This window comes from Oryctolagus cuniculus, chromosome 11 (genome assembly GCF_051225735.1).
Source record: "Oryctolagus cuniculus isolate XC-2025 breed Fujian yellow rabbit chromosome 11, ASM5122573v1, whole genome shotgun sequence".
NCBI lineage: Eukaryota > Metazoa > Chordata > Mammalia > Lagomorpha > Leporidae > Oryctolagus > Oryctolagus cuniculus.
In genome coordinates this window covers 92,978,249-92,985,403 of record NC_142877.1, presented here as the reverse complement: position 1 = coordinate 92,985,403, position 7,155 = coordinate 92,978,249, and positions in this window count along the sequence as shown.

Genomic DNA, 7,155 nt, shown 5'->3' with positions numbered 1-7,155 from the left:
TCTGCAAATTAATAGCAAGCATAGGAAAAGAAGCTCAATCTTCTTTGGCATCTGGAAAATAATAGTTAAAAATCACAAAGAGATACTCTAACAGTCTACAAAAATTGTTAAAATATTAAAGTAATAATATCAAAGGTTGGCACGGATTTGGAGAAATTAAAACATGCTTATAATCAGATGTTTTATGTAATTTTCTGTGTAGAGATTTTACTCTAATGTAATCGGTTATTTTGTTTAAAATGATAAAATGGATAAATACTAAAAGGCAGGAATATATATATATATATATATATATATATATGTAGACAGATACACACACACACACACACACAAAGAAAAACAAGTTTCCCTGGCCCCCCACAACAGGTTCACTCCCCAAATGCCCCCAGCATCTGAGGCTGGGCCAAGTCAAACCCAGAGGCTAGAAAACCGTTTCTCTTGTGGGTGACAAGAACCTTCAAGTACACATTAAGTGAAGTCAGGAGCAGGAACTGGGCGTCAAACCTAGCTACTCAGATGTGACGTGTAGGCATCCTAACTAACATCTAATAATATAAGACAAAATGGCTGTCTGAGACATTCTTTGAACTTCATTTCTGCATACTTTTTTGAAGTTCTTTCATGGGTGTGTATGTAAGTGTACATATGCATATACATGTTCTCATCTAGAAGAAAGAGGAAATAAAATGATGAACCAAATAGTAATCGGCCGGAAGTGAAAGCTAAATTTAGATCTATATTTTACCCCAAATACTATAATAAATTCCCAGTGGATTATAGATCTAAATTTTTGAAAAACAAAAATAGACAACTTTCTCAAGTGTAAGATGGGAAATTTCTTCCATAACTTTAGATTGGAGAAAATCTTCCCAATTATAAATCAAATTCATAATGCAAGAAACACTTAAACTATCTATAAAAATCGATTTATTTTTATTGTCCTTGGATGAAAGATCACTACAAAAAAAAAACCACAAAACAAAATAATTCACTGGGAGAAAAAAACTATCTGCAACTTTTGTCAAATATCAAAGACTATCAACCTATAATTTTTTTAAAGTCCTAAAAATAAAGAAGAAAAAAAGAAACTTAAAGAAGTACAAGGAAATAACATGATGAGAAGTTAAAAGGCAAAAAATGAAAATGATTCTTAGACACCTCAAATGATGTTGGAGTAAAATGGTTCAAGTCCTTGGGTCCCCGCATCCATGTGGGAGACCTGGATGAAGCTCCTGGCTCCAGGCTTCAGTCTGGCCCAGCCCCAGTTGTTGCCACCATCTGGGGAATCAACTAGCTGATGGAAGATCTGTCTCTCCCTCTCTCTCCATGTAACTCGGCCTTTCAAATAAATAAAATAAATCCTTGAAAATATAAATATAAAAAGATGTTCAATTCATAACTAAGGAATACAAGTTAAATTGTGTGCAAGGTCTTATTTGTCAGATAGGAAAAAATCCAAGGTTAACAACATAGGTATTGATTGTGGGAAAACAGTCACTGCCATATATTTATGATAAGAATAACCCCTGTGGAGAGGAATGTGATAACATTTAGCTTGTATAAAAAGTTGATACTATATGTACAATTTAATCCACCAATCCCATTTCCAAATAATAACTATCCCAGCCAAGAAAAAGGAAAAAAATCAGAAAACCTTTTACACACAGTTAATCATTGGGATATTATTTGTAATAGCAAAATGTTGGAAATGATCCAAATATCCATCAACAGAGAACCTGGTGAATAAAAATATTGTGCATCCACATGATACTATTATCTATCACTGTAAAAAGTGACAAGGACAATCTTTATTGCACAACATGGCGTGATCTTCAGGATATAATGTTAAACAATAAAAGTAAAAAGCCCAATGCATAACAATATAATTAGACTACATTTTTGGAAAGAAGGTGAGGGGATACAAGTTTGTGTGTGTTTGCTTTGATGCAAAAGGACAGGATACCCCAAAGGCAGGGGATAGAAAAGGAGTCAATATGAAGACTTCTCTGTACACATTTGCAGTATACTTTTATGGGCATACTCAAAAAAGTTTGAAGAAAATGGAATTAAAAGAGAAGTCTGGTACAAAAAAAGTTTGGAAATGTATAGTTTTTTTTAATAACATTCATTTTTCATGAACTTTTCAAAGTTTCCTGTTTCAGAATCATAAAAATAGATATATTCCAAAACTAATAGTAAAGGAAAAAAGGAAATCCAAAAATCTGAAAGCAAATGGAAATTAATGAACTTAACATATTAAAATTGATGTCCGGGATGATACTGTGGCACAGAGGATTAAGACACTCTCTACAATGCTGGCATTCCATATGAGTACATTTTTGAGTCCCTGCAGCTCCACTTTCCATCCAACTCCCTGTGGGGAGCAATCCGGACTAGACTGAGTTACTGGAATTAAGACTTATTCTATGCATCTGCTCTCCCACAATATGGCGCTGGGAGAGAAGTAAACAGCTTCTGCACAGCTGCCTCCAGTTCAACCAATAAATTGTAGGACTTGCTCCTGATTGGAGGAGAGCAGCGTACTCGGCGTGTGGGCAGCCGAGTTGGGATTGGCAGAGGAGGACTATAAAGGAGGAGAGAGACGGCATGCACCAGGAACATCTAAGGGGAACATCTAAGGGGAACACCTGTGCAGCCCCCGAGAAAGCCGGCCGGCGGTGTGCCGCTCCCCTGCGGAAGTGGGGAATGTGGCCAGGGGGAACTGCCCTTCCACGGAGGTGGAAGGGACAGTAGCCAACCCAGGAAGAACCAGCAGCAAACCCGGGGAGGGCCGAGCAGACGAAAGAACAGCGCAGGGTCCTGTGTCGTTCCTCCACGAAGAGGGGGAGCGACACTCCCTACTAATGCACCTGGAAAAGCAGCAGAAGATGGCCTGATAGCTTGAGGCCCTTCCACACACTTGTGAGATGGGGATGGAGTTCCAGACTCCTGGCTTCAGCCTGGCCCAGACCCATCGATTGTGACCATTTGGGGAGTGAACCACTGGGTTGTAGATCTCTATTTTCCTCCCTCTGTCCCCTCACTCTCCCTCTCTAACTCTGCCTTTCAAATAAATAAATAAATCTTTCTGAATAAAAGTTGATATCATAACTGCACAAAGAATTTTATGTATTGTGAAAAAAAGTAGTTTGACCATAGATAAATTACAGAATAAACTCCGTAGACACATAGAACTCTTAAAAAGCTTAAACTTTACTAGCTTTGATACTATTTATATGGAGTAGGAAGTTAAAAGTAATATTTTAAAGTTAAGAATATTGTTAGAGACAAAGATTTTCTGTATAAGATTTTCACAGTTCACACTAGTGCGAATGAATGAACTATAATTACATGTAGACTAGATAAATCTTAGAAAAATATCAGATTAATGTTTTATATGTTTTACATATACATATAAAACATAATCTTTATAAAACTTCAAACAATAAAAACTAAATAATATGTGGAAGGCAGCCTCTAAGTTGGACTCCATGATCTCCCCTCCTGTTATGCATGCACCTGTAATCCTCTCCCTCTGAGTGTGGGCTGGACTGACTGACCTGCTTCTACTGACCAGAGTGTTACAGAACTGATGGGATTTCACTTTTGAAATAAGTTCTGGCTGGCACCATGGCTCACTTGGTTAATCCTCCGCCTGCAGCACCAGCATCTCATATGGGTGCCAGATTCTAGTCCCGGTTGCTCCTGTTCCAGTCCAGTTTTTGCTGTGGCCCAGGAGGGCAGTGGAGGATGGCCCAAGTGCTTGGGCCCCTACACCCACGTGGGAGACCAGAAAGAAGCACCTGGATCCTGTCTTTGGATCAGCATAGCTCCAGCCGTGGCGGCCATTTGGGGAGTGAACCAATGAAAGGAAGACCTTTCTCGCTCGCTCTCTCTCTCTCTCACTCTGTCAAATAACATTCCTCAACACAATTAAGGCAATCTATGATAAACCAAAGGCCAGCATCATATTGAATGGGGAAAAGTTGGAGGCATTTCCATTGAGAACTGGTACCAGACAGGGATGCCCACTCTCACCATTGCTATTCAATATAGTCCTAGAAGTCTTAGCCAGAGCCATCAGGCAAGAAAAAGAAATTAAAGGGATACAAATGGGAAAGGAGGAAGTCAAACTATCCCTGTTTGCAGATGACATGATACTATATATAGAGGACCCAATAAACTCCTATAAGAGGCTACTGAAACTCATAGAAGAGTTTGGTAAAGTAGCAGGATACAAAGTCAACACTCAGAAATCAACAGCCTTTGTATACACAGACAATGCCAGGGCCGAGGAAGAACTACTAAGATCAATCCCATTCACGATAACCACAAAAACAATAAAGTACCTTGGAATAAATTTAACCAAGGAGGTCAAAGACCTCTATGATGAAAATTACAAAACACTAAAGAAAGAAATAGAAGACAACACAAAAAAATGGAAAAACCTGCCATGCTCATGGATTGGAAGAATCAATATCATCAAAATGTCCATTCTCCCAAAAGCAATTTACAAGTTCAATGCAATACCAATCAAAATACCAAAGTCATTCTTCAAAGACCTAGAAAAAACGATGCTGAAATTCATATGGAGAAACAGGAGACCCAGAATAGCTAAAGCAATCCTTTACAATAAAAACAAGGCCAGAGGAATCACAATTCGAGACTTCAAAGCATACTACAGGGCAGTTATAATCAAAACAGCCTGGTACTGGTACAAAAACAGATGGATAGACCAATGGAACAGAATAGAAACACTGGAGATCAATCCAAACATCTATAACCAACTCATATTTGACAAAGGACCTAAAACCAACCCCTGGAACAAGGACAGCCTCTTCAACAAATGGTGCTGGGAAAACTGGATGTCCACATGCTGCAGTATGAAGCAAGACCCCTACCTTACACCTTATACAAAAATCCACTCAACATGGATCAAAGAACTAGAGTTGTGCCACGACACCATGAAACTAATTGAGAGCACAGGGGAAACCCTCCAAGATATCGGAATAGGCGAAGAATTCCTGGAGAAGACCCCACAGGCACGGGTAATCAAAGATAAAATAAACAAATGGGATTACCTAAAATTGAAGAGTTTCTTAACAGCAAAGGAAACAGTCAGGAAAGTGAAGAGGCAACCAACAGAACGGGAGACGTTATTCACAAACTACACAACAGATAAAGGATTAACAACTAGAATCTACACAATGATCAAAAAACACCACAGAATCAAAACAAACAATCCAATAAAAAAATGGGCCAAGGACCTTAACAGACATTTTTCAAAAGAGGAAATCCAAATGGCCAACAGGCACATGAAAAAATGCTCAGGATCCCTAGCCATCAGGGAAATGCAGATCAAAACCACAATGAGATACCACCTCACTCCGGTTAGATTGGCTTACATACAGAAATCAACCAACAACAGATGCTGGCGAGGATGTGGAGAAAAGGGGACACTAATCCACTGTTGGTGGGAATGCAAGCTGGTAAAGCCACTATGGAAGACAGTCTGGAGAGTCCTCAGAAACCTGAACATAGCACTACCACAGGACCCAGCCATCCCACTCCTTGGAATATACCCAAATGGAATTAAAGGGGTGAAAAAAGCCATTTGCACCTCAATATTTGTTGCAGCTCAATTCACAATAGCTAAGACATGGAATCAACCTAAATGTCCATCAACGGATGACTGGATAAAGAAACTATGGGATATGTACTCTATGGAACACTATACAGCAGTAAAAAACAACGAAATCCGGGCATTCACAACAAAATGGAGGAAGCTGGAAAACATCATGCTGAGTGAAATAAGCCAGTCCAAAAGGGATAAATATCACATGTTCTCCCTGATCGATGGCAACTAAACGAGCACCTAAAATGATACCCATTGAAGTGAAATGGACACTATGAGAGACAATGACATGAGCAGCCCTTGTCTAGACTGTTGAGGAAAAACTTACTATTTTGTTCCTTTAGTATTTTTGTTGTTGTTGTTGTTGCTCGGTATGCTCTACACAAGACCACTGGTTGAACTCTGCAATCAATGCACAACCATTCTTAAGCGTTTAAAAATTAATAGGAAATTGATCTCTGTGGAACATGGGAGTGGGAATAAGAGAGGGAGGAGATATATAGGACGGCACATACTCACTCAGACCTACCTCCAATGGTGGAACTGGAAATGTGCCAGGGGATTTCAACTCAATCTTACCAAGGAGGCAGGTACCAATGCCAGCACACTTGGTAAAGAGACAAATATAAATACACAACTGATCCAAAAGATAGGGTAAGTGTCGAAGAGATTACACAAATAAGACCAGTGTAAGCAAATAATGAAAGATAGAATCAAAAGGGTTGAGAATGATCCTGCGAGGGAAGCAGGTCACACAGCAGACTCATAGAATGGCAAATGCCCAAAACAGCACTCCTGTCTCAGAATCAACCCTTGGGACATTCAGATCTGGCTAAAAGGTCCATGAGAGTCTCTCAGGCATGGAAAGCCATGACATGGTGGCAAAAAACAATCTAAATGAAGGATCCTGGTGAACAACACTCCAGCAGAAGGATCAGGCCATCAAGGAGAGAGGCGCCTTTCTCTGAAGGGAGGAAGGAACCTCCACTGTGATATGGCCTTGACTAAACAAATTCAGAGTTGGTAAACTCAAGGGGCTTCCATAGCCTAGACAGCTCATAGCAAGAGTCTCGGGTGATTGCTGACGTCATAAATAAGAGTGCCAATTGTTAAATCAACAACGGGAGTCACTGGGTTCATGCTCCCCTCTCAGGATCTCTGTCCTTAATATGTTTATCTATGAAACTCAAAAACAACACTACTAGTCGAACAATACCCTATACCTGGTTCGGTTGTGTGAGTGCAACCTGTTGAAATCCCTGCTTAGTATATACTAAATTGATCTTCGGTAAATGAAGGTAACCGAAAATGAAACGTGATGAAGGGGGGGGAGGGGAGAGGAAGTGGGTGAGGGGAGGGCCACGGGAGGGAGGGAGGTCGAGGGGAAGCCACAACAATGCAAAAGATGCATTTTATATTCTACTTAAAACTATTGGTTGAGCTCTGTAATTAATACACAATTACTCTTAGGTGTTTAATTAATGCTATAACTAGTACTCAAATAGTATTTTACACTTTAT